General features: G+C 44.9%; 11 non-coding genes across 11 annotated transcripts; 7 read left to right on the top strand and 4 right to left on the bottom strand.

Moving 5' to 3' along the window:
• Window positions 1-4,800: 4,800 nt before the first annotated feature.
• Window positions 4,801-4,873, top strand: trnar-ccu (transfer RNA arginine (anticodon CCU)). Its single transcript has one exon. It is a non-coding gene; the product is annotated as a tRNA-Arg (tRNA).
• A 2,762-nt stretch (window positions 4,874-7,635) lies between these two features.
• trnag-gcc (transfer RNA glycine (anticodon GCC)) lies at window positions 7,636-7,706 on the top strand. Its single transcript has one exon. It is a non-coding gene; the product is annotated as a tRNA-Gly (tRNA).
• A 559-nt stretch (window positions 7,707-8,265) lies between these two features.
• On the top strand, window positions 8,266-8,339 carry trnai-aau (transfer RNA isoleucine (anticodon AAU)). Its single transcript has one exon. It is a non-coding gene; the product is annotated as a tRNA-Ile (tRNA).
• Window positions 8,340-10,311: 1,972 nt separating this feature from the next.
• On the bottom strand, window positions 10,312-10,385 carry trnan-guu (transfer RNA asparagine (anticodon GUU)). Its single transcript has one exon. It is a non-coding gene; the product is annotated as a tRNA-Asn (tRNA).
• A 5,804-nt stretch (window positions 10,386-16,189) lies between these two features.
• trnas-gcu (transfer RNA serine (anticodon GCU)) lies at window positions 16,190-16,271 on the top strand. The gene has a single exon. It is a non-coding gene; the product is annotated as a tRNA-Ser (tRNA).
• A 2,836-nt stretch (window positions 16,272-19,107) lies between these two features.
• Window positions 19,108-19,181, bottom strand: trnai-aau (transfer RNA isoleucine (anticodon AAU)). The gene has a single exon. It is a non-coding gene; the product is annotated as a tRNA-Ile (tRNA).
• A 790-nt stretch (window positions 19,182-19,971) lies between these two features.
• On the bottom strand, window positions 19,972-20,043 carry trnag-ucc (transfer RNA glycine (anticodon UCC)). Its single transcript has one exon. It is a non-coding gene; the product is annotated as a tRNA-Gly (tRNA).
• Window positions 20,044-21,089: 1,046 nt separating this feature from the next.
• On the top strand, window positions 21,090-21,171 carry trnas-aga (transfer RNA serine (anticodon AGA)). The gene has a single exon. It is a non-coding gene; the product is annotated as a tRNA-Ser (tRNA).
• A 213-nt stretch (window positions 21,172-21,384) lies between these two features.
• On the top strand, window positions 21,385-21,455 carry trnag-gcc (transfer RNA glycine (anticodon GCC)). Its single transcript has one exon. It is a non-coding gene; the product is annotated as a tRNA-Gly (tRNA).
• A 559-nt stretch (window positions 21,456-22,014) lies between these two features.
• trnai-aau (transfer RNA isoleucine (anticodon AAU)) lies at window positions 22,015-22,088 on the top strand. Its single transcript has one exon. It is a non-coding gene; the product is annotated as a tRNA-Ile (tRNA).
• A 1,973-nt stretch (window positions 22,089-24,061) lies between these two features.
• On the bottom strand, window positions 24,062-24,135 carry trnan-guu (transfer RNA asparagine (anticodon GUU)). The gene has a single exon. It is a non-coding gene; the product is annotated as a tRNA-Asn (tRNA).
• Between the last annotated feature and the right edge of the window lie 37 nt (window positions 24,136-24,172).

The raw sequence follows: 24,172 nt of genomic DNA, 5'->3' as shown, positions 1-24,172 counted from the left end.
CTGCCCTACAAATAAAACAGGTCTACGGGTCTGAAAGCTGCTCCACGGAAAACAGTTCTGTTGCGCTTTTGATCAAAGGGAGATTCGCTGTTCTTACTTTTTGATGACATAACACCCAAAGGGGCTTCTTTGGAGCTGTATTCCAACCAGCATCCTAAAGTTTCTTGGCGGTATCCTTTACAGTCCTCTGTTCGGTCGACAAGGGACAGAAGGGGGCAGTTTTCCTCACACATACAGTGCAATGTACTGTAGTGTTCCCGTTCATTGAATTCGCAGTTCTGCATCAGACCTCTAACTCGTTTCCTTAGCTTGGATTTAAGCCACGAAGCAGGCTTCTACTGTATAAACGTCTAGAGGAATCACAAACTATTTGAGAGGCCATCATCCCAGGGGGAACTGACAAAGTCTATCCCTAAACACCTAGCGCAGTCTCTCAAGAGACTGTCAAAAATCGCTTTCTCCGTTTGCATTGCAAGTAAGTGAAAACGCGGTCTCAACCCAGAGCCACTTGGCAGCAGCGGCACGTAAATACTGTTACTGTCACTGCTCGATACCGATGTTAGCCTACTATACCATGTTCAGCCACCGCTAGAAACTGCATGGCTCTAGTTCTGGAGCAAACGACAGGAGGGCCAACGTCGAACGGGCACACATGTCAGACATGGAAACCGACGAGAGTGGGATTCGAACCCATACATGCAGAGCACAATGGATTAACAAGCCATCGCCTTAACCACTCAGCCACCTCGTCAACAGAACTGGACTGTCCCAACTGAGTTGGCGCGCTCCAGATGATCTTTTTCTTTTTTTTCCCTCGTACTCGAGGGTCATTTTCCTGTTCCACATGCGATTTCAACATTTTCCTTGGGAGATGTCAAGCCAGCAAGCCACTGCTGTGGTTCAGTGGCCAGTGTGGAGTTCAGTGGCCCTGTTGTACACAGAAAGCACATTGAGCTCCTTGGACATGAAAAGTTCCAGATAAAAGCCATTTGTCATCCTTTCTCTTGGTGTCGATGTTGCTATTGTATGTAAAGGTGGCAACTTGCTCAGCGAGCAGGCGGAGCACACACCGAATGCAGATGTGTCTGAGTGGTGTGTCCAAGTGGCTGCAAAAGGACAGCACTCCCGGGGCGCCGTGGCTTAGTTGGTTAAAGCGCCTGTCTAGTGAACAGGAGACCCTGGGTCTGAATCCCAGCGGACAACCGCTAGACTTAATTAAACACAAGTATTCATTTCCTGTCTTTAACATGACTTGTTTTTCTTAAAATGGATGCAACTTGCAAAACATGAAATACAAACCTTGCTAATCAGCGCTAGCAGCTGGCAAAAAAAAAAGAAGTCAGCAATGTTTTTTTTCTTTAACCTTAACCCTGCTAATGGAGAAGAGTTAAACGACCGAGTCTATGCAGCTTAAACGGTGCGCACGTCGGGTTCTTAGCTGAAAGGGTGGTAAATCACGCTCACCCCAGTCCTTAATCTTTTAAACAGGATACAAAATTGAACCTAGTCGCCACATCACATACATCCTGTTCAATGATAAAAAGGTAACATCTATCCTCACTCCAGAGTAAATCTCACGTTGAGGGCATATTTTTTTTCACTTTACCGTGAATCGGGCCCGGCTGCACAGAGGAGAGAGGACGGTGACAGGGGAGTCACACGCTGGCGGTTTGAATACGCGGAAGATCACTGAGGGATCCACAGTATATGGACCCTCCGTGCGCCATCAGTCCACACTCCGGACTCTGAATCCTGCCATCCGAGTTAAGATCTCGGCGGAACCTGAGGCGCAGTTCTTTCTTAAAACGTAATCTGGTGAGCATTTCTAGAATCGTACTTGTATAGATGCAGCCTTTAATGTGTTGCTAGGTTAAAATTGATGATTTCTTGAACTTCAGTAGGAAACTGCCCTCTTGATTTCGGATTTAATTTCTTTATTACAGGGGCGCTTTTATGAAGACAGAGTCATGTTCAGGTACTTTGCTTGATGGAGGAAGCTCATTTCGGACTCTGTGATCTGCTCACTTGGAAAGGTCTGCTGTACTACTACAAGAGAGAAGTAGAGTCTGGAAGAAGGGACAATTTTATGATGCTTTGGAAGATAATGTTTTTTTTTTTCTTTGAAATCGAAATGAATCAGAATATCAGTGCAAAAGACAAACTCTTGGTTTGGTTTAAAGAGATATGGTTTTAAAACAGACAAAATGTAGAAAACAGGTGTTTCTCACTTTTGGAAAAGAATGGACCGGGGGTAATATTTTACTAGTTGCAGTGCTGATCTCACTGGGTTACAGTCCTGCAGTGTCACACCAGGGCCAGTGGCGCAATGGATAACGCGTCTGACTACGGATCAGGAGATTGCAGGTTCGACTCCTATCTGGCTCGGGTTGTTTTTAAACGCATCGGGCTACTCCCTAAGCAGTCTGTGCTACTTACTGCATTGTAATCGTACCCAGTAAGAGATTTCCTTCATGTAAATGAACTGCACCTGACAGCTTTAGAAAAACACCTGGGCTCAGTACGGTGCTGAGAGCTCAGCGTTGCTGTTCTAATTAGCACGCACTGCATCGGCTATGAGCCCGAACCTTTCAATTATTCCGATCAGTAAGTCAACACGTAGTCCACATGAACGGTAGAAATATTCTCTTGTCTGTCTCTTGTTTGTATAGAACTGAATGTCCCTGACAATGTACTGTTAGTTTTAATTGAAGAACGGCATTTGTGTTCAAATATACCAGACAAGTTTACGTAACTGCTCATGCGACACTCAGTTGTAATTAGTCAAGAAATAAAGTCGAACAACAGCTGCGGGTTTGATTCTGAACGTATGAGATTGCAGCGCCTTTTACTTTCATTGACAAATGATAGAGATTCGAAGAGAGATCCTTCAGACCAGCAAGCAAACCCACGGCTATTTCGGTTTTCTATCTAGGCAACGTTGGTGTCTGCAATAGCATACATGAAAGCGTGATGCAATTTCTGTGGCTACATTTGTTGCACGTCATGCACAGTAAGAGTGTTTCTAACACCAAATAAAAAGTCAACAATTAGCGATCACGCCTTCTCCTCAGTTAACCCACTGAAACCCTTGCTGTTAACAGTTCTTTACTGCGTGGTTTACGAGCACCTACATATCGTGTCGGTTCTTTCAGCTTTATTCATTAGGTTTGCAAAGGCATAAGTAGAGCACCAGAGGTGCGAACGCAAAATGTGTGGTTATCTGAAGAATTGCTTTCAATGGCAGCGGGTCCAAGCGATTTAGCGTTTTTATAGTACCAGGAAAGGAGAAACGGCACTTCGCCTTTGCCGCGCAGGCACAAGGCGACGTGCGGCAGACGCCGGAGTCGGCAAGTTCCGAACCTGCGCGGGGAATCCCCAACGCACTTAACCACTCGGCCACGACAAAAGCGAGCTCGCTGTCGCCGCATTCCTCCTATAATCTAACACGGAGTGCGAGGTGGCTGCGGAAACCTTTTTAAAGTCGCTCTCCGTTAAAAAAAAATACCTTTCACAAGATTCGTGCCGGCAGACAGACACGCCTCAGAGGGTTTAAGGCTGGCTTCACGTTCAAATGATAAAGTCCCCCAGTCCGGATGTCAAAATGCAACTTTGGCAGACAGAAAAAACATCAACAAACCACAAATGGTTTTTACAAGCTGCACCACACTGCACTTTCAAAAGCATTTACATTCGTGTTAGACGCAGGAATTGCCTTTGATTTGCGCGCTTACGAACGCCATGGAAAACGAAACAAAACAAAAGCCCTCAGCTCCTGCACTTGATTATAATGCCGTTACGTGTCGAAGCAGGAATTTATGTCATCCTACCACTGCAACACGGGGAATAGAGAGAAATGAGTACACGCTACGAATTGTCTCTAATCAGTCCCTACAGTTGTAAGGCGCCTGGAAGCGTGCACCCCCATCATTAATCTTTGCGCATCTGTGCAAGGTAAACTCTGGAGCAGTCTTTGAAACGGCTCAAAGGAAACACGTGATTGATTCCATGTGCATCTGGGGTTCATTTCTTATTTACATTTAATTCAAGGGAAAGGCTTGGGTCAGTTTCAGACGGCCTCCAACAGCGAGATTCAAGCGCCCCACCTTCAGCCCAATCTGCACAGCCAGAACGCCAACGGCTCCTATGCTCTCCGGGGTGCGGTTGTGACCCCGTAACCTAAAATGTTGGTGGCAGACAAATGGAGACTAACAGGTGACGTCCTAGGACATGACTACATTGTGGGGATGGTGACCATTGCTTGGAAAAGAGTGCGAGGCCCCTTTAGAAAAACATTTTGTTAACAGGCATTCTGCCTCAGCCTAAACACCTATAGCTTGCAAAGCGCATGCTATTAGACAGGCACCTCTGCAAGACCTTAAAAGTCTCTTAAACTAGTGATAGTAAGGTGTTCCCAATGGGTGATGTTCGGCTTTCAAATCATCTCTCCGTGGAAGCGCCGAGATGCAGCTGTTTAAGGCTTAGAAGCAGCTGACTGTTTTACTGCCTAACTGATCACTGTCAGTCAGGGAGCTCAGAGGTGAAAAGCCTGTCTGAGAGACAATTCGCCGTCGATCAGTTCAATATGTTCCGTACCAGCTCGGCGCACCTGAGATCATCTTGGTAGCCGTGTAGCTCAGATGAGTGAGAGCGTGTGTGTGTACCACCGTGATTGGATGCCGGTCCTTCTCAGGTCACAGTAAACCTTCTGCTGCCTAACTTTCCTAATTTTGGGGATCCCTTTGAAAAAGCAAAGGAAAAAAAAACTGGCTCTTCATCAGCGTGATCGACCCAACCCAGTGTGCCCCAGTGGCCTAATGGATAAGGCACTGGCCTCCTAAGCCAGGGATTGTGGGTTCGAGTCCCATCTGGGGTGCTCCTGTCCCATTTTGAGCATACAAATGTCTTTGTGGTTTGCAAAGCTACAACTCCACCTTACTCAGTGAGCGTCTCTGCTTTTCTCTCACATACAGTTGGGAGAAAAACTTTTGTAAACAGCCCTTCGGAATGATGTGGATTTCTGCATGAATGGCTCCTAACATGTGATCTTATCTTTATCTAAGTCATAATAATTAATAAAGAGATTCTGATTTAACAAAGAACACACACCCAACATTTGACATTGCTGTTTCTTTATTGACCAAATGGTTTAAACAATCAAGGTCATTGATGGAAAAAGTACGTGAACCCTTATATTAAGGAGCTAGTGGAACCTCCTTTATGACAAAAACCTCAACCCCCACTTTCTGTAGCGGCTTGTCAGACCTGAGCAGCGGTTAGGAGGTATTTTGGCCTATTCCTCTATGCAAAACTGTTTCAGTTCATGTATATTTTTGGGATGTCTTGCGCTGAATGGCCTGCTTCAGATCACGCCACAGCACTTCAATGGGATTGGGGTCAGGACTCTTACTTGGCCATCCCAACATACAGAATTTCTTCTGTTTCAGCCACTCTGTTGTTGATGTACTCCTTTGTTTTTGTCATGTTGCAAGACCCAGCGTCTTTTGAGTTTTAGATCACAGGCAGACACCCTGACATTCTGCTGTAGAATTTCCTGATACATCTCGGAATTCATCGGTCCCTCGATGATTGCAAGCCGTACAGCCTCCGCCATGCTTCCCAGGTGGGATGAGGTTTTGGAGTTGGTATGCGGTGTTTTGTTATCTCCAAACATAACGCTGTGCACATTTACCAACAAGTTCAACTTTTGTCACGTCTGTCCACAGAACATTGTTCCAGGAGTTGTGGAACATCCATGTGGTCTTTAGCAAACTTGAGAGGGGCAGTGGTGGTTTTTTTGGGGGGGAGAGCAGTGGTTTCCTCCGTGGTGACCTCGCATGATCACCACTCCTGTTCAGATTTCTTCTTATGGTGGACTCATGGACACAGACGTAAGACAAAGTAAACCACCTGTTTGCTAGATCCCATCCCCACTCAGCAAGTCAAAGATTCCCTCGAAGGACTGGCAGGACCTATAATTAGTATGATGAATGCATCGCTTGCGTCAGGCAACGTACATGATCAATTTAAGGTAGTGGTTCTTAGACCGCTCCTTAAGAAGTCAAATTTGGATCCACAAGTTCTTAACAACTACAGGCCTGTCTCAAAGGTCCCATTTCAATCTAAAAGTTTTGAGAGAATAGTTGTTGCCCAACGTCAATCGTATCTGGATTCAAATAATATACTTGAGAAATTTCAGTCTGGTTTCTGAAACTGCATTAACAAGAGTCGTAAATTATATTCTCTTAGCTACTGATGCGGGGAATGCAACAGTGCTAGGAATGCAAACTTTAGGTTGCGCTTCTTCATGCTGCATCATTGGCATGAGTGGAGCTTTTTAAACGTCTGTACTTACTGCGCCCCATAAGAAATCGTTTGTCCCTGTTCAAAAGAGATTGTGCGATGTCCTGCAGCGTTCGCAAAGCAAACCTTTGACAGTTTGAATAGAGGAATTTATTCTGCTTCCTGTGCGTGCAGTAGTTACAAACTTGAACGTCTTTACACGATCTCCTGCAGTTTTCAGTGGGCGGGCTTTGTCAGATGGCTTGGAAAAACGCACTGTGTTTCGGCTCGGGAAACATCATGAGCAGTGTCCTGCATGTTTTCTGTGTATAGCTGTCTTTTAACGCATACAGAATTCATTCGAAATCATTGATTTCTCCAATTAACAAGGGTCCCTTAAATGATGAGTCAAAGTAACATCTAATCGGATTAGTTTCCTTAGAGCTGGTTCAGAGTTTGCTCAAGAGTTTACCTATCACAGATGCGCAAAGAAGAATGTTGGGGGTGCACGCTTCAAGGCGCCTTACAGCTGTAGGGAGTGATTCGAGACGATTCGTGGCGTGTGCTCGTTCCCATATACCATACGCCCCGGCGTGCAGTGCTAGGATGACGTACAATACCGCTTGGGCACGTAACGGTGTTATATGCAAGTGCGGGACGTGAGGGTTTTCGTTTGTTCGTTTTGTTTTGCTCTGCTTTGCTTTGTTTTGCTTTCCATCGCGTGGGTAAGAGCGTAAATAAAAAGGCGATTCCTGCGTCTACCACTAATGTAAGAGCTATTTCAAGTGCGACGTGGTGCGGCTTTTCAAATGCTTGTGGGCATTTCTCTGTTGTTGATTCTTTTTTTGTGTGTAACAAAGTGGCATTTTCATGTCCGGACGGGGAGACTTTATCATTCCGACATGAAGCCACCCTTAAGTCCTCTGAGGCGTGTCTGTCTGCAAGGCTTGTATTTTGGAAATGTTTTTTTGAAACGGAGAACGACTTTGAAATAGGCTTCCGCCGGCGCCTCGCGATCCAGGTAAGATTGTAGCAAGAACGCAGCGGTGGTGGGGCTTGCTGTAGTCGTGGCAGAGTGGTTAAGGCGATGGACTAGAAAGCCATTGGGGTCTCCCCGCGCAGGTTCGAATCCTGCCGACTACGTTATCCGCCTCCAGTCGGTGTGTTTCGGCGCAAGCAAAGAAGCACGCCTCTTTGCTGTTCCTGGTGGTTTTAAAACGCCCAATCGCTTGTACCCGCTGCCTTGGAAATAAGTTCTTCAGCGTCCGCGAATGGCATTTTGCAGCTGGAAGCAGATGTCGACGCGTTTTGCACAGAGCACCAAAAAAGCGTCTTTTTTGAAGGCCCAGGCACTGAGCATTGGTGGTTCAGTGGTAGAATTCTCGCCTGCCACGCGGGAGGCTCGGGTTCGATTCCCGGCCAATGCAGTGGCTTTTGCAGCGAGCGGCTCCATCACTTGCATCCCCTTGCAACTCGCAACTCAAAAAACCCACTGAAGCTAAGCAGGTGTGAGCCAGGTCAGTACCCGGATGAGGGTGAGCTACAGGGAAAAACAAAGCTTCCAGCTGGAAGCGGTGTTAATGGTGCCGGCGGTGGGGCGCTCGCCCTGAGGTCTGTGCGGGTCCCAATGCCCCAGTATAGTGACGGAGATGCTGTGTTGTAAAAGGGCGCTGTCTTTTGGATGAGATGTAAAACCGAGGTCACAGCGCTCTGTGGTCATTCAAAATGACCACCAAAACCTTTGACAAAAGCTCTTGGTAATTGATGGTCTTCAATAATGCTTCTCCTTTAGGTACATTTTAAATCAGCTGAAAAATGCTGTGAAATGGGGGGGCACTTCAGGCCAGTGTAGGATTTGGGTTACAAGAACCATGAAACTGCACGAGAAAGCCCTTACACTGAATTACAAGGCTTTCTATTCAAAGGAGGACAAAAGAAATTCCCTGAGTTCGATTTTTTGCAGCACAGAGAGGAGCACTGTTGTGAGGCTGGTTAGCTCAGTTGGTTCGAGCGTGGTGCTAATGACGCCAAGGTCACGGGTTCGAGCCCCGTACTGGCCAGGTCCTTTTCTCCTCTCTTACCAAAGCTGTTAGGTTCCTTTCCGTGGTGAGAGGGGTTGTCATGCAACGCTGCCACATAGTGCCGACAGACAAGAGTGTTGCGGGAGAAGAGAAAAGTGTTTGAAGATTTAAGAGTGTCTTAGGTGGAGCCAAAATCAAGTGTCACAAATACAAGTGGGAGGATTTCCAATGTTTAATATGGTAAAAATAAGCGGAAGTTATCTGCCGGTCCGGCACAGTCTGCCATGCTTTTGTCATATACTGTAAAGTGGTGTCGAACTGGGTGTCGAACTGGAGCCTCACCATTTGCATATGTGAGGCTCCAGTTATACATCGAGTGTCACATTAAATGACAAAAATGAAGAGAGTTAAAGCAGCTGGAGAGGTTTTCTTACAACTTTTGAGCTGACACAGTTTTGGAAAATGTTTCCTTCACGCTGCACTGTACAACATAGGCAGCCAAGAGTCTCCAAAACAAAACAGAATTGACAGATAGGAGAAAATTCCCACTCATCCTGAAGTTCCCAAAATCCAGCACTGAGCGTAAACAAAGTGTCTAAGTAGCGTGGGAATGCTAACCCTAACCCTAGCTGGAGTTTGAGCAATCCAGCACTGAGCGTAAAAAGATGAGTCAAAGTAACGTCTAATCGGATTAGTTTCCTTAGAGCTTGTTCAGAGTTTGTTCAACAGTTTACCTTTCACAGATGGGCAAAGAAGAAAGTTGGGGGTGCACGCTTCAAGGCACCTTACAGCTGTAGGGAGTGATTCAAGACGATTCGTGGCGTGTGCTCGTTCCCATATACCGTACGCCCCGGGGTGCAGTGCTAGGATGACGTACAATACCGCTTGGGCACGTAACGGCGTTATATGCAAGTGCGGGACGTGAGGGTTTTCGTTTGTTCGTTTTGTTTTGCTCTGCTTTGCTTTGTTTCGTGGTCAAGAGGCGTAAGGTAAGTCGTAATCCAGGGAGAACACTGGTGGCAAACAGTCCGAGGTGAGAGGCGAGGTCCAAAGTCAAAAAGGCAGAAGGGGAGTCCAAATCCAGAATAAACGAGGTAATGGAAAAAATGCCAGGTAGAGCTCTCAAGGAATAGACTCAATACTGAGCAGCGGGAAGCAGGTAAAGATGGTAAAAATAGCACTGTGTACCGCACGGTGGAGTGTGTGCAGGTGGGTTAACTCGTGCGGCAGCGTTTGTTAATAATCACCCACTGCTGGTGCTGATTAGATCGCTTAAGAGTTGGTCTTAACTGCCTGGCGGTCATGACAAGCTCCTCTTTAAGCTGTGGTTTAGTTTTGCAATCGTATTTCTAGAGCAGTTATTTATGGGGGTGGGTGGGTCTTTCACAGAGGCTCAGGACAAATCCCCCACATGAAATTTTACTGTGTGCGTTCAGACAGTCACAGGTCAAGAGCCAGGCAGGAGGACAATGGACAGAAGAGCCAACGAACTAAAAATAAAAGAACGAATATGAAAAAGCCACCATCTTTTTCTTTTTGACATTTTCCGACTTTCATGCAAGCCAGGACAAAGTTGCTCGTAGCTACTTGTGGATTCAAATACTCTATCGAGTGCTTTGATGAGTTTTTGCAATTTGTTTGTCGTCCTGTCAGCCTGTTTCTGTTTTTTTTTTCAATCTAGGGATGGAAAGTATGAGGGAAATGATGGAGCAATCAATAACCGCTCCGGAAAAATGGCAGAAAGGAATGGTCCGTCACTAAGGACATTTGTGAAGCAGAGGAGTGACATCACCACAAAGGCGACACATTCTGCTGATGGTTTTGGTGAATAATGATTGAGGCGCGTTAAGAGAAAGGTAGCTGTGTCAGCATGCGTAGGCTGCAAAGGATCAAGCAAAGGTTTACTCCATGCTGAAAAGAAGAGAAAAGAAGCACAATGTTTCGACTGTGGAGCTTTCTGCACCATCTTCTTTAGCGGTGATGATGTTTACATTGGAAAAAATGAGACATGCGTCCCTGGGTGGCCTTGAACCACCAACCTTTCGGTTAACAGCCGAATGCGCTAACCGATTGCGCCACAGAGACTGACGGCCGCTTGTGCTCTCTACATTTGCAGGTTTATGGTCAAAGAAAACAATCACTTGCGCTTCTTGCAGCCGGCAATCTTTTTCCACTGACAACCAAGAAATGGATTTCATCTTTCACAAGCTGTATGGATTTCTTCAAAAACAAGTTATTCCAGAAAGGAAATGAATTCTTGCATTAAACTGAACCAAGCTGTACATGTTTGTCTGAAATGAGACATTCGGCACAACAAGACACGGAGAGAGGCACCGCTGGTATTCAGACCCAGGATCGCCTGCTTACTAGGCGGGCACTTTAAGCCACTAGGGAACAGCACCAGCGGAGCACCGCGCTTTTACAGACACTTAGACACATCTGCATTCGGTGTGCACTTAACCTGCTCTCTGAGCCCGTTGCCTCCGTCCCATTTAATAGCAGAACTGACGCCAAGAGAAATGATGAGAAATGGCATTTATCGGGCACTTTTCATGTCCAAGGAGCTCAATGCCCTTGACACCTCCCCAAGGCGACAGAGCTGTGCATTCTTTGGCGACACCATTTTTTCTTTTGTTTAATTTCTATACTTATTGATAGAATAAAAACGATATGTCATGTACTGTAAGGGAAATGTCTGTTTTCATGGGGAAAGCTAGCACCAGCAAATGTTGTGTTTAGAAGAAGTGATTTAACATGACACGTGACCTAATTTACCGGAGCAAAAGCTCACCCAGCAAGCCCTGCTTTACTTCTACAGGAGAGAAGTACTGTAGAGTCTGCTAGATGTTCAGCTGGGTAGCTACTTCAGCATGCCTCGGCTGCAAAGGATCAAGTAATAGGTTTATTGCATGCTGAAAAGAGAAGAACGGAAACACAGCATTTCGACTGTGAGGTCTTCTCACACCTGAAGAAGCCTCACACCTGTAAAAGGCTCCATGGTTTTCTTTCTTCTCTTTTCAACATGGAATACACCTATTGTCTGCAAGATGTGACAATTTCATGGTGTTTTGGAAGAAAACCTTTTTTCTTTGAATTCAAAATCAATCGGAATTTCAGCACGACACATCAACACTATTTCTGTTCTCTGTGGTAGAGTGCAAGCGCATGTTCCATGGGCCAGTGTCGTAATGGATAACGCGTTTGACTTCGAATCAGAAGATTGTAGGTTGGAGTCCTGCCTGGCTCGTGAGGCTTTTAAACCTCTCAGGTTCCTCGGTAACAGGTTGCCGTCATGTATATGAACTATAAAAAAGCATTTGCCACAACCCGTAAATTAGCACGCAAGTGCGGGCTAGGTAACACAGAACTGTATGGAGATCATCTCCAGCTCCGAGCTCAATTGCAATGAAAAAACATGCAGAACAGAACTGGAGAGCAGCTGAATTTGTGCTCAGTAGGGTGGGGAGGACTCAGCATTGCTATTGTTCTAATTATTATGAACTGCAGGGGATCTGAATCAGAACATGTCAGTTAGTTTGATCATTGCGTCAATATGTAGGCCACGTTAATATAGAATTATTACTTTGTCTGTCTCTTCTTTGTATATAGCTGAATGTCCCTGACAATTTCATGTTGCCTGCGATGTGTCCCCTCTCCCCACAGCAGTGGCAGATGACCAGCCGTCATCGCTCCCCCAGCATCGTCGCGCTGGGCGTCTCCTCCTCCCCATCTGATTCCCCGTGCGCCCCTCCGTTGGCGCCCACCGGTTTCCTCGAATACGGCATCAGTCTGCTCAGCCAGAGCCAGGGCCTGCTCCGAGGGGACCAGTGCGGCCAGCATCACGTGGCACTGCACCTCAGTCGGCGCCGGGGCCAGGAACGCCTGGAGCGCTATTTCCCGGTGGGCCTCCTCCGGGAGAGTAGGGTAACCCTGGCGGGCTAAGTAGGCCACGTCTGCGGCTGTTACCTTCACTGTTACCTGGATACCTCTTTATCTAGAACTCACTCTTCCCCCTGCCTGTCTGGCTTCTTTTAATCCTTCTGTGCCCGGATTGCAGCGGGTAAGATATTTTTCCAAGAAAAAAAGAGAAATTAAAAAAAGAGAAATTTCACCAGAGCCCCTGCTCATGTCTAATTTTTAGTTTAGAAGGATTCAAGCAAGATTTTGGATGAAAGGCAGCGACCTTAATCAAGCCCAAATCATAATTGAACCCATTCAGAGCCTACATTACATTTTAGTGTTTCATTCTGAGCAGAATGCCCTCACACCTGAAGAAGGCTTGCGTTTTCTTCTCTTTTAAGCATGTGTACAATGCTGTAATACAATTTAAAATAATTAAAAGTTTAAAAAGTATCAACTAAACTCCATTAATATCGAGTGTCTTTTATACAGCTTTTATACAGCTTTTAAGTATAGATTACACTTTTCTAAAATGTATTTAAAAAATAAAAACGATTACTAATCTAATCTTTCCACGTTTGATCCCAAAATCCCAAGAAAAATTAATCTAAACTAGGAGAAAGCTATGCTGAAAGTTTATTAATATACTTAGAAGACAAAGATAATTTATGTTGCATTTGTCTGATTGTGAATCAAAAAATACATTTAATTAACTGCTCTCAGTGACAGCTGACAATCCTCCATACACTCAAGTGAAAAATTAGTAATGCCAATGTAAACGTCGTATTTACAATTTGTTGATAATAGAAATGTTAAGTTCTCTAAAGCTTTTTGAGGCAGCAAAAGATTTGAACACCCTATATTGTAATGAGCTGCTGAGCTGAGAATGGGTTATGTTCCTGCTGTCAGAGGGGGTGGAAAGTGCCCGCGGTTATTTAATTAGTATTACAATTCACACTGATTCCCTTGCAAAGGTATGGACATAAGAATATTCGTGCGTGGTCAAAAAATGGCATTAAGCACTTAAAATTAATATGGTTAATAAGAGTAAACTGGAACATGCTGTAACAAGATCGGCTAAACTGGGATCTATCGCTTACGCCTGAAATTGGAGCTGCTGTCGCAGTGAATAGCGACTAATAAGTCTGTCTTTCTGTGGGGGGAAGGGAATCTGATCTGATCTGCAAACCTCCAACAGAGCTGTTCAACTGGTTTTTGTCGGGCACATCAAGTGTCAGGTGTAAGCGATAAATATATTTAGCTGAAAAGCTGTACAACGCAAGACATTTCAGTACTCTAGGTTTCGTGAAAAAGCACATTGTGCTGCTGTAATACAGTTTAAAATAATTAAAAGTCTAAACAGTATCAGCTTATGTATGGGTTGTAATTTAAAAAAAGTCAAAAACCGCACTCAAAATGCAATTTAGCGCTTTCTGGCAAGAGGAGACACCCAAATTAATAATGTAACATGCTACTGTTTGTGCATGGATATAGTTATAATGCTATTTCCTTAGACACGTGATTCCATGTTTTATTTTGAATCCCCGGCGGAACCGGGCATCCATAAGAATCAAGTACTGTAACAGGTTTATTCTATGCTGAAAAAAAAGAAGAAAGAAAACACATTCCATAAGAATCAGCGCCTTTATATAGCGCCTTTAAAGGTGGCTTCTCAAAACGCTTTACAGGATAAAAACAACAATAACAACAACAACAACAACAATATTGTGTTTCATTGCACTTTGACAGATTGTCTTTAAATCAACTGTTGATTTAAAGTTTGACAGTAAATGTTTATATTGTAACGCATACAGCCTCCATTTCTTATTAAAAATGTAGCCTAAGAGGGGGGGTCTGCTCTCACAATCCTCCATATACTCAAGTGAAAAATTAATAATGCCAATGTAAACATCGTATTTACAATTTGTTGATAATAAAAATGTTAAGTTTTTTAAAGCTTTGTGATAGTTTACCCAGTTTACCCATTGTTATTAAAAATGACTTGGATTCGAACATGTTGTGATATTTAGAAATATAAAAGTCAATTAACTGTCAATTTCCATATTTATGTCTTTATTTAGCGGTTTCATTAGTGACAAAGGCTAAACTTTCTTGGAAAAATGTCTTTGCTGTCTTGCTGATACGTTAAGCTTTCTAAACTCAGCCACAAAGTCATGTGACTGATTTTTCGCCCTGTTTCGTTGGTTAAACGCAATGATCACAAGCACCACCATGGTAACTGGGACATGTAGTTTTTAATTCAGATTGAATTATAACTGTACGTACTGTAGCGGCGAGGCTTATTAATAAGACAGAATTAAGTGTTGCTGTGCTTTCCCAAATGAGGCCCCATCTCCCTCTTCATCTCTGTGGTGCAGTAACAGAGAAGCTATTCATACAGACTGATTTAAAGATGTTTTCTTTTGATAAGGTACAGCTCCCAAATGGGGATGCACTTAGCTAAGCCTGGCTATCATGATCAATGGTCATCCATTGGCGCCTAAAGGTCTGCAAGATTCCAAGAGAGAGCCTCATCCAAGTGGTCTACAACCCCAAGGTCAACATCACCAGAGCACCGTCGCAAGCTGAACAGCAAAGCCTGGCATAGAGCCAGAGAGCGCGGATTAGACAGCAACAAGCCTGCAACTGCTTTGTGCCCGCAGGAGATCTGAATCCCCAGAGATTGGATGAGTATTCAACTTCACTGCATGACAGCTCGAGAATTCAATTGTTATCCCAACCAGTTGATATCAATTTAATTCCTAAGAGTTATGTACTTGTTTTGAGTATCTAGTGTAGAAGTTATAACCAAGTTCATTTACGAAACGGTCTAAATGAATGATATACTGAACGTATGTCCTCTTGATATATGTAACTCTTTGTAACTGACTGAATATATACCTTTTGTATTCTGATAACCCTCTCGATAAGATCTGTTAGGTTTACATGCATATTCTATGTATTAATAAATGTATCCTCGTGTATTAGTACCTGTGTGTGTGCGTTGTTTGAGTTATGTCGCATGGTTGGATTCTAAAGCCATCAAAAGAATCAACTTTGTGATTTACTGCTATAATGAATAATTGTCTCAGTAAATCCCAAATCCTACAGAACTAGTGCCTTCAGAGAGCACACTACAGATGTTACCTATTTATCGTTGAACAGGATGTATGTGATGTGGCGACTAGGTTCAATTTTGTATCCTCTTTAAAAGATTAAGGATTGGGGTGAGTGTGATTTACCACCCTTTCAGCTAAGAACCCGACGTGCGGACCGTTTAAGCTGCATAGACTCGGTCGTTTAACTCTTCTCCATTAGCAGGGTTAAGGTTAAAGAAAAAAACATTGCTGACCTCTTTTTTTTTTGCCAGCCGCGAGCGCTGATTAGCAAGGTTTGTATTTCATGTTTTGCAAGTTGCATCCATTTTAAGAAAAACAAGTCGTTCAAGACAGGAAATGAATGCTTGCATTTAATTAAGTCTAGCCGTAGGCGGTTGTCCATAATGACCAGTTCTGTTTGAGAAGACAGAACAAAAAAGGCACCGCTGGGATTCAGAGCCAGGGTCTCCTGTTCACTAGGCAGGCGCTTTAAGCAACTAAGCCACGGCGCCCCAGGAGCACTGTCCTTTTGCAGCCACTTGGACACACCACTCAGACACATCTGCATTCGGTGTGTGCTCCGCCTGCTCGCTGAGCAAGTTGCCACCTTTACATACAATAGCAACATCAACACCAAGAGAAAGGGTGACAAATGGCTTTTATCTGGAACTTTTCATGTCCAAGGAGCTCGATGTGCTTTCTGTGTACAACAGGGCCACTGATCTCCACACTGGCCATTGAACCACAGCAGTGGCTTGCTGGCTTGACATCTCCCAAGGAAAATGTTGAAATCGCATGTGGAACAGGAAAATGACCCTCGAGTACGAGGGAAAAAAAAGAAAAAGATCATCTGGAGCGCGCCAACCCATGTCCGGACAGCCCACTTCTGTCGACGAGGTGGCTGAGTGGTTAAGGCGATGGACTGCTAATCCATTGTGCTCTGCACACATGGGTTCAAATCCCATCCTCGTCGCTCTCCATGTCTGACACGTGTGCCCGTTTGGCATTGGCCATCCTGTCGTTTGCTCCGGTTCTAGAGCTGTGCATTTTCTAGCGGTGGCTGAACATGGTATAGTAGGCTAACGTCGGTATCGAGCAGTAACAGTAATGGTATTTACGTGCCGCTGCTGCCAAGTAGCTCTGGTTTGAGACCGCGTTTTCACTTACTTGCAACGCAAACAGAGAAAGCGATTTTTGACAGTCTCTCGAGAGACTGCGCTAGGTGTTTAGGGATAGACTTTGTCAGTTCCCCCTGGGATGGTGGCCTCTCAAATAGTTTGTGATTCCTCTAGACGTTTATACAGTAGAAGCCTGCTTCGTGGCTTAAATCCAAGCTAAGGAAACGAGTTAGAGGTCTGATGCAGAACTGCGAATTCAATGAAGGGGAACACTACAGTACATTGCACTGTATGTGTGAGGAAAGCTGCCCCCTACTGTTCCTTGTCGACCGAACAGAGGACTGTAAAGGATACCGCTAAGAAACTTTGGGATGCTGGTTGGAATCCAGCTCCAAAGTAGCCCCTTTGGGTGTTATGTCATCAAAAAGTAAGAACAGCGAATCTCCATTTGATCAAAAGCGCAACAGAACTGTTTTCCGTGGAGCAGGTTTCAGACCCGTAGACCTGTTTTATTTGTAGGGCAGGGCGCATTCCCAAACGCGAATCTCCTGTTTTAGAAATGCTTTGGGCGGCGTGAAGTGAAAATAAGAAGTGGGCTCCAGATGCACATGGAAGCAATCAAGTGTTTCATCCGAGCTGTTTCAAAGACTGCTCAACAGCTTTCCTTTTACAGAGGCCCAACGATTAATGATGGGGGTGCACCCTTCAATGTGCCTTACGACTCTAGGGAGTGATTGAGACGATTCGTAGCGTGTGTTCATTTCCCTCTATTCCCCATGTTGCAGTGGTAAGACGGTGTGCATTCTGACAGCAATCTCTTTCAAAAAATGATTTTACCTTATCGCGGCTTTGCCCTTCTTGCCTCTTTGGACAATATCTCCATCTTGTGGTCGTTGTTGGTAATGTCTTCTTATGCCCTTTTTTATTTAAATTCTCTATTAGTTGATTATAGAATCTCTACAATGGAGTTGAAAACATCAGTTTTATAGCAGACAATATGACATTATTTATAGTCCAATTAGAAACTTATTACCCTGTTTTTAACATAATAACAAATTAAAATTGATTAAAACTAAGTTTGGAACACCAGGGAACATAACGAATGATTTTTAGGAAAACCATGAGGTTCTCTGTGTCCGATGCCTGCAAGGGGAGAAAGCTAGAATCCTTTGATTTTTTCAAAATTTGAAAATAAACATCATATAACAACTGCTTTCATTCCTAGGAATGAAAAATAACAATTTTTGAAGACATAGTAGTTTCTAAAACACTACAATAAAGTTAAAAACATCAGTTTTATATTACATTATTTTTAGTGAAATTAGTCATTTTTTGCACTATTTTTAATAAAATATCTAATTAAAAGTGATTAAAATTAAGTTTGGAACAACAAGGAACACAAAAAAAAAGATTTTTAGGAAAACCATGAGGTCCTCTGTGCCCGATGCCTGCAAGGGGAGAAAGCTAGAATCCTAAAAAAAAGTTATCAATTCTAGAGCCTAAGAGGAAAACAAGACAAATGTATATCTCCAAATAATTTTATGTGCTTCAGAAGAGCCCAGGAAAGTTTTTTGCATACATGAAACCACGCCCGTTTGCACATAAGCAGACATGGTTGCACACACGACTGCATGAAAGCACACGTGCATGTGAAGTCATCCTGTTGAGCATTTGAAAAGCCGCACCACGCCGCACTTGAAATAGCTCTTACATTAGTGGTAGACGCAGGAATCGCCGTTTTATTTACGCTCTTACCAACGCGATGGAAAGCAAAACAAAGCAAAGCAGAGCAAAACAAAACGAACAAACGAAAACCCTCACGTCCCGCACTTGCATATAACGCTGTTACGTGCCCAAGCGGTATTGTACGTCATCCTAGCACTGCACCCTGGGGCGTAAGGTATATGGGAACGAGCACACGCCACGAATCGTCTCGAATCACTCACTACAGCTGTAAGGCGCCTTGAAGCGTGCACCCCCAACATTCTTCTTTGCGCATCTGTGAAAGGTAAACTCTTGAGCAAACTCTGAACCAGCTCTAAGGAAACTAATCTGATTAGATGTTACTTTGACTCATCTTTTTACTCTCAGTGCTGGATTGCTCAAACTCCAGCTAGGGTTAGGTTTAACATTCCCACACTATTTAGACACTTTGTTTACGCTCAGTGCTGGATTTTTGGAACTTCAGGACGAGTGGGAATTTTCTCCTATCTGTCAATTCTGTTTTGTTTTGGAGACTCTTGGCTGCCTATGTTGTACAGTGCAGCGTGAATGAAACATTTTCCAAAACTGTGTCAGCTCAAAAGTTGTAAGAAAACCTCTCCAGCTGCTTTAACTCTCTTCATTTTTGTCATTTAATGTGACAATCGATGTATAACAGGAGCCTCACATATGCAAATGGTGAGGCTCCAGTTCGACACCACTTTACAGTATATGACAAAAGCATGGCAGACTGTGCCGGACCGGCAGATAACGTCCGCTTATTTTTACCATATTAAACATTGGAAATCCTCCCACTTGCATTTGTGACACTTGATTTTGGCTCCACCTAAGACACTCTTAAATCTTCAAACACTTTTCTCTTCTCCCGCAACACTCTTGTCTGTCGGCACTGTGTGGCAGCATTGCATGACAACCCATTTCACCACGGAAAGGAACCTAACAGCTTTGGTAAGAGAGGAGAAAAGGACCTGGCCCGTACGGGGATCGAACCCGCGACCTTGGCATTATTAGTACCACGCTCGAACCAACTGAGCTAACCGGCCTCGCAACAGTGCTCCTCTCTGTGCTGCAAAAAATCAAACTCAGGGAATTTCTTTTGTCCTCCTTTGAATAGAAAGCCGTGTAATTCAGTGTACGGGCTTTCTCGTGCAGTTTCATGGTTCTTGTAACCCAAATCCTACACTGGCCTGAAGTGCCCCCCCATTTCACAGCATTTTTCAGCTGATTTAAAATGTACCTAAAGGAGAAGCATTATTGAAGACCATCAATTACCAAGAGCTTTTGTCAAAGGTTTTGGTGGTCATTTTTAATGACCACAGAGCACTATGACCTCGGTTTTACATCTCATCCAAAAGACAGCGCCCTTTTACAACACAGCTTCTCGGAAGCTTTGTTTTTCCCTGTAGCTCACCCTCATCCAGGTACTGACCTGGCTCACACCTGCTTAGCTTCAGTGGGTTTTCAGTTGCGAGTTGCAAAAGTTGGGATGCAAGTGATGGAGCCGTTCGCTGCAAAAGCCACTGCATTGGCCAGGAATCAAAACCAAGCCTCCTGCGTGGCAGGCGAGAGTTCTAACAATGAACCACCAATGCTCAGTGCCTGTACCTTCAAAAAAGACGCTTTTTTGGTGCTCTGTGCAAAAAGCGTCGACATCTGCTTCCAGCTGCAAAATGCCATCCGCAGACGCTGTGAATTTATTTATTTAGACACCGCTCAGAATCCCCTGTAAGATTCTCCTTCAATTCCGTTTTGCAGTGCTTTAGCTCTTTCAAAAGGCTTCGCTTTGCTAGTCACAATCCAAGGCTCGTGACAGCATCTGAAAACACTCGCCACTGCGTTGGCCAGGGATCGAACCTGGGTCAACTGCTTGGAAGGTAGCTATGCTCACCACTATACCACCAACACACACCCGCCGGAGCCCTCCAGGACACCACCAGAGAATGCTCACGATTTCAGAAGCTGTCTCCGGGACGTGCTGATTCCACACATCCTGAATAAATCATGTTATTGTTAGTTGCTGTAGCTAGACGTTCAAATGAGTTTCATGGCCAGATGGACTGTTTCCTCAAGTGGTATAGTATTGCAGTAAGACAGCACGATGCCTGCAAGACTATGTCACGCTAAACACCACAGATTGTGTTTGTCCGTTCGTGTCAGTCGTCCTGCAGCCACGGGAAGTGGGACACAAACATGCTGCAATGCTTTCAAGACGTTAGGATTTGTTTGTGCAACATCCGAGAAGAGTACTTGTGGCTTGAATGTGACTGAGCAAGGTGTTTAAAGACAGAGACTGAAAACTGTTAAAGGATGAGTCAAAGAAACGTCTAATCGGATTAGTTTCCTTAGAGCTGGTTCAGAGTTTGCTCAAGAGTTTACCTTTCACAGATGCGCAAAGAAGAATGTTGGGGGTGCACGCTTCAAGGCGCCTTACAGCTGTAGGGAGTGATTCGAGACGATTCGTGGCGTGTGCTCGTTCCCATATACCGTACGCCCCGGGGTGCAGTGCTAGGATGATGTACAATACCGCTTGGGCACGTAACGGCGTTATACGCAAGGTTTTCGTTTGTTCGTTTTGTTTTGCTCTGCTTTGCTTTGTTTTGCTTTCCATCGCGTTGGTAAGAGCGTAAATAAAAAGGCGATTCCTGCGTCTACCACTAATGTAAGAGCTATTTCAAGTGCGACGTGGTGCGGCTTTTCAAATGCTTGTGGGCATTTCTCTGTTGTTGATTCTTTTTTTGTGTGTAACAAAGTGGCATTTTCATGTCCGGACGGGGAGACTTTATCATTCCGACATGAAGCCACCCTTAAGTCCTCTGAGGCGTGTCTGTCTGCAAGGCTTGTATTTTGGAAATGTTTTTTTGAAACGGAGAACGACTTTGAAATAGGCTTCCGCCGGCGCCTCGCGTTCCAGGTAAGATTGTAGCAAGAACGCAGCGGCAGTGGGGCTTGCTGTAGTCGTGGCCGAGTGGTTAAGGCGATGGACTAGAAATCCATTGGGGTCTCCCTGCGCAGGTTCGAATCCTGCCGACTACGTTATCCGCCTCCAGTCGGTGTGTTTCGGCGCAAGCAAAGAAGCGCGCCTCTTTGCTGTTCCTGGTGGTTTTAAAACGCCCAATCGCTTGTACCCGCTGCCTTGGAAATAAGTTCTTCAGCGTCCGCGAATGGCATTTTGCAGCTGGAAGCAGATGTCGACGCGTTTTGCACAGAGCACCAAAAAAGCGTCTTTTTTGACAGCCCAGGCACTGAGCATTGGTGGTTCAGTGGTAGAATTCTCGCCTGCCACGCGGGAGGCTCGGGTTCGATTCCCGGCCAATGCAGTGGCTTTTGCAGCGAGCGGCTCCATCACTTGCATCCCCTTGCAACTCGCAACTCAAAAAACCCACTGAAGCTAAGCAGGTGTGAGCCAGGTCAGTACCCGGATGAGGGTGAGCTACAGGGAAAAACAAAGCTTCCAGCTGGAAGCGGTGTTAATGGTGCCGGCGGTGGGGCGCTCGCCCTGAGGTCTGTGCGGGTCCCAATGCCCCAGTATAGTGACGGAGATGCTGTGTTGTAAAAGGGCGCTGTCTTTTGGATGAGATGTAAAACCGAGGTCACAGCGCTCTGTGGTCATTCAAAATGACCACCAAAACCTTTGACAAAAGCTCTTGGTAATTGATGGTCTTCAATAATGCTTCTCCTTTAGGTACATTTTAAATCAGCTGAAAAATGCTGTGAAATGGGGGGGCACTTCAGGCCAGTGTAGGATTTGGGTTACAAGAACCATGAAACTGCACGAGAAAGCCCGTACACTGAATTACACGGCTTTCTATTCAAAGGAGGACAAAAGAAATTCCCTGAGTTCGATTTTTTGCAGCACAGAGAGGAGCACTGTTGTGAGGCCGGTTAGCTCAGTTGGTTTGAGCGTGGTGCTAATAACGCCAAGGTCACGGGTTCGAGCCCCGTACTGGCCAGGTCCTTTTCTCCTCTCTTACCAAAGCTGTTAGGTTCCTTTCCGTGGTGAGAGGGGTTGTCATGCAACGCTGCCACATAGTGCCGACAGACAAGAGTGTTGCGGGAGAAGAGAAAAGTGTTTGAAGATTTAAGAGTGTCTTAGGTGGAGCCAAAATCAAGTGTCACAAATACAAGTGGGAGGATTTCCAATGTTTAATATGGTAAAAATAAGCGGAAGTTATCTGCCGGTCCGGCACAGTCTGCCATGCTTTTGTCATATACTGTAAAGTGGTGTCGAACTGGGTGTCGAACTGGAGCCTCACCATTTGCATATGTGAGGCTCCAGTTATACATCGAGTGTCACATTAAATGACAAAAATGAAGAGAGTTAAAGCAGCTGGAGAGGTTTTCTTACAACTTTTGAGCTGACACAGTTTTGGAAAATGTTTCCTTCACGCTGCACTGTACAACATAGGCAGCCAAGAGTCTCCAAAACAAAACAGAATTGACAGATAGGAGAAAATTCCCACTCATCCTGAAGTTCCCAAAATCCAGCACTGAGCGTAAACAAAGTGTCTAAGTAGCGTGGGAATGCTAACCCTAACCCTAGCTGGAGTTTGAGCAATCCAGCACTGAGCGTAAAAAGATGAGTCAAAGTAACGTCTAATCGGATTAGTTTCCTTAGAGCTGGTTCAGAGTTTGTTCAACAGTTTACCTTTCACAGATGGGCAAAGAAGAAAGTTGGGGGTGCACGCTTCAAGGCACCTTACAGCTGTAGGGAGTGATTCAAGACGATTCGTGGCGTGTGCTCGTTCCCATATACCGTACGCCCCGGGGTGCAGTGCTAGGATGACGTACAATACCGCTTGGGCACGTAACGGCGTTATATGCAAGTGCGGGACGTGAGGGTTTTCGTTTGTTCGTTTTGTTTTGCTCTGCTTTGCTTTGTTTCGTGGTCAAGAGGCGTAAGGTAAGTCGTAATCCAGGGAGAACACTGGTGGCAAACAGTCCGAGGTGAGAGGCGAGGTCCAAAGTCAAAAAGGCAGAAGGGGAGTCCAATATCCAGAATAAACGAGGTAATGGAAAAAATGCCAGGTAGAGCTCTCAAGGAATAGACTCAATACTGAGCAGCGGGAAGCAGGTAAAGATGGTAAAAATAGCACTGTGTACCGCACGGTGGAGTGTGTGCAGGTGGGTTAACTCGTGCGGCAGCGTTTGTTAATAATCACCCACTGCTGGTGCTGATTAGATCGCTTAAGAGTTGGTCTTAACTGCCTGGCGGTCATGACAAGCTCCTCTTTAAGCTGTGGTTTAGTTTTGCAATCGTGTTTCTAGAGCAGTTATTTATGGGGGTGGGTGGGTCTTTCACAGAGGCTCAGGACAAATCCCCCACATGAAATTTTACTGTGTGCGTTCAGACAGTCACAGGTCAAGAGCCAGGCAGGAGGACAATGGACAGAAGAGCCAACGAACTAAAAATAAAAGAACGAATATGAAGAAGCCACCATCTTTTTCTTTTTGACATTTTCCGACTTTCATGCAAGCCAGGACAAAGTTGCTCGTAGCTACTTGTGGATTCAAATACTCTATCGAGTGCTTTGATGAGTTTTTGCAATTTGATTGTCGTCCTGTCAGCCTGTTTCTGTTTTTTTTTTCAATCTAGGGATGGAAAGTATGAGGGAAATGATGGAGCAATCAATAACCGCTCCGGAAAAATGGCAGAAAGGAATGGTCCGTCACTAAGGACATTTGTGAAGCAGAGGAGTGACATCACCACAAAGGCGACACATTCTGCTGATGGTTTTGGTGAATAATGATTGAGGCGCGTTAAGAGAAAGGTAGCTGTGTCAGCATGCGTAGGCTGCAAAGGATCAAGCAAAGGTTTACTCCATGCTGAAAAGAGAAGAAAAGAAGCACAATGTTTCGACTGTGGAGCCTTCTGCACCATCTTCTTTAGCGGTGATGATGTTTACATTGGAAAAACTGAGACATGCGTCCCTGGGTGGCCTTGAACCACCAACCTTTCGGTTAACAGCCGAATGCGCTAACCGATTGCGCCACAGAGACTGACGGCCGCTTGTGCTCTCTACATTTGCAGGTTTAT

The sequence above is a fragment of the Lepisosteus oculatus genome, unplaced genomic scaffold (assembly GCF_040954835.1).
Source record: "Lepisosteus oculatus isolate fLepOcu1 unplaced genomic scaffold, fLepOcu1.hap2 HAP2_SCAFFOLD_76, whole genome shotgun sequence".
NCBI classification, from domain to species: Eukaryota; Metazoa; Chordata; class Actinopteri; order Semionotiformes; family Lepisosteidae; genus Lepisosteus; species Lepisosteus oculatus.
Note: the sequence above shows the minus strand (reverse complement) of the source record. Positions and strands in the feature narration are given on the sequence as shown.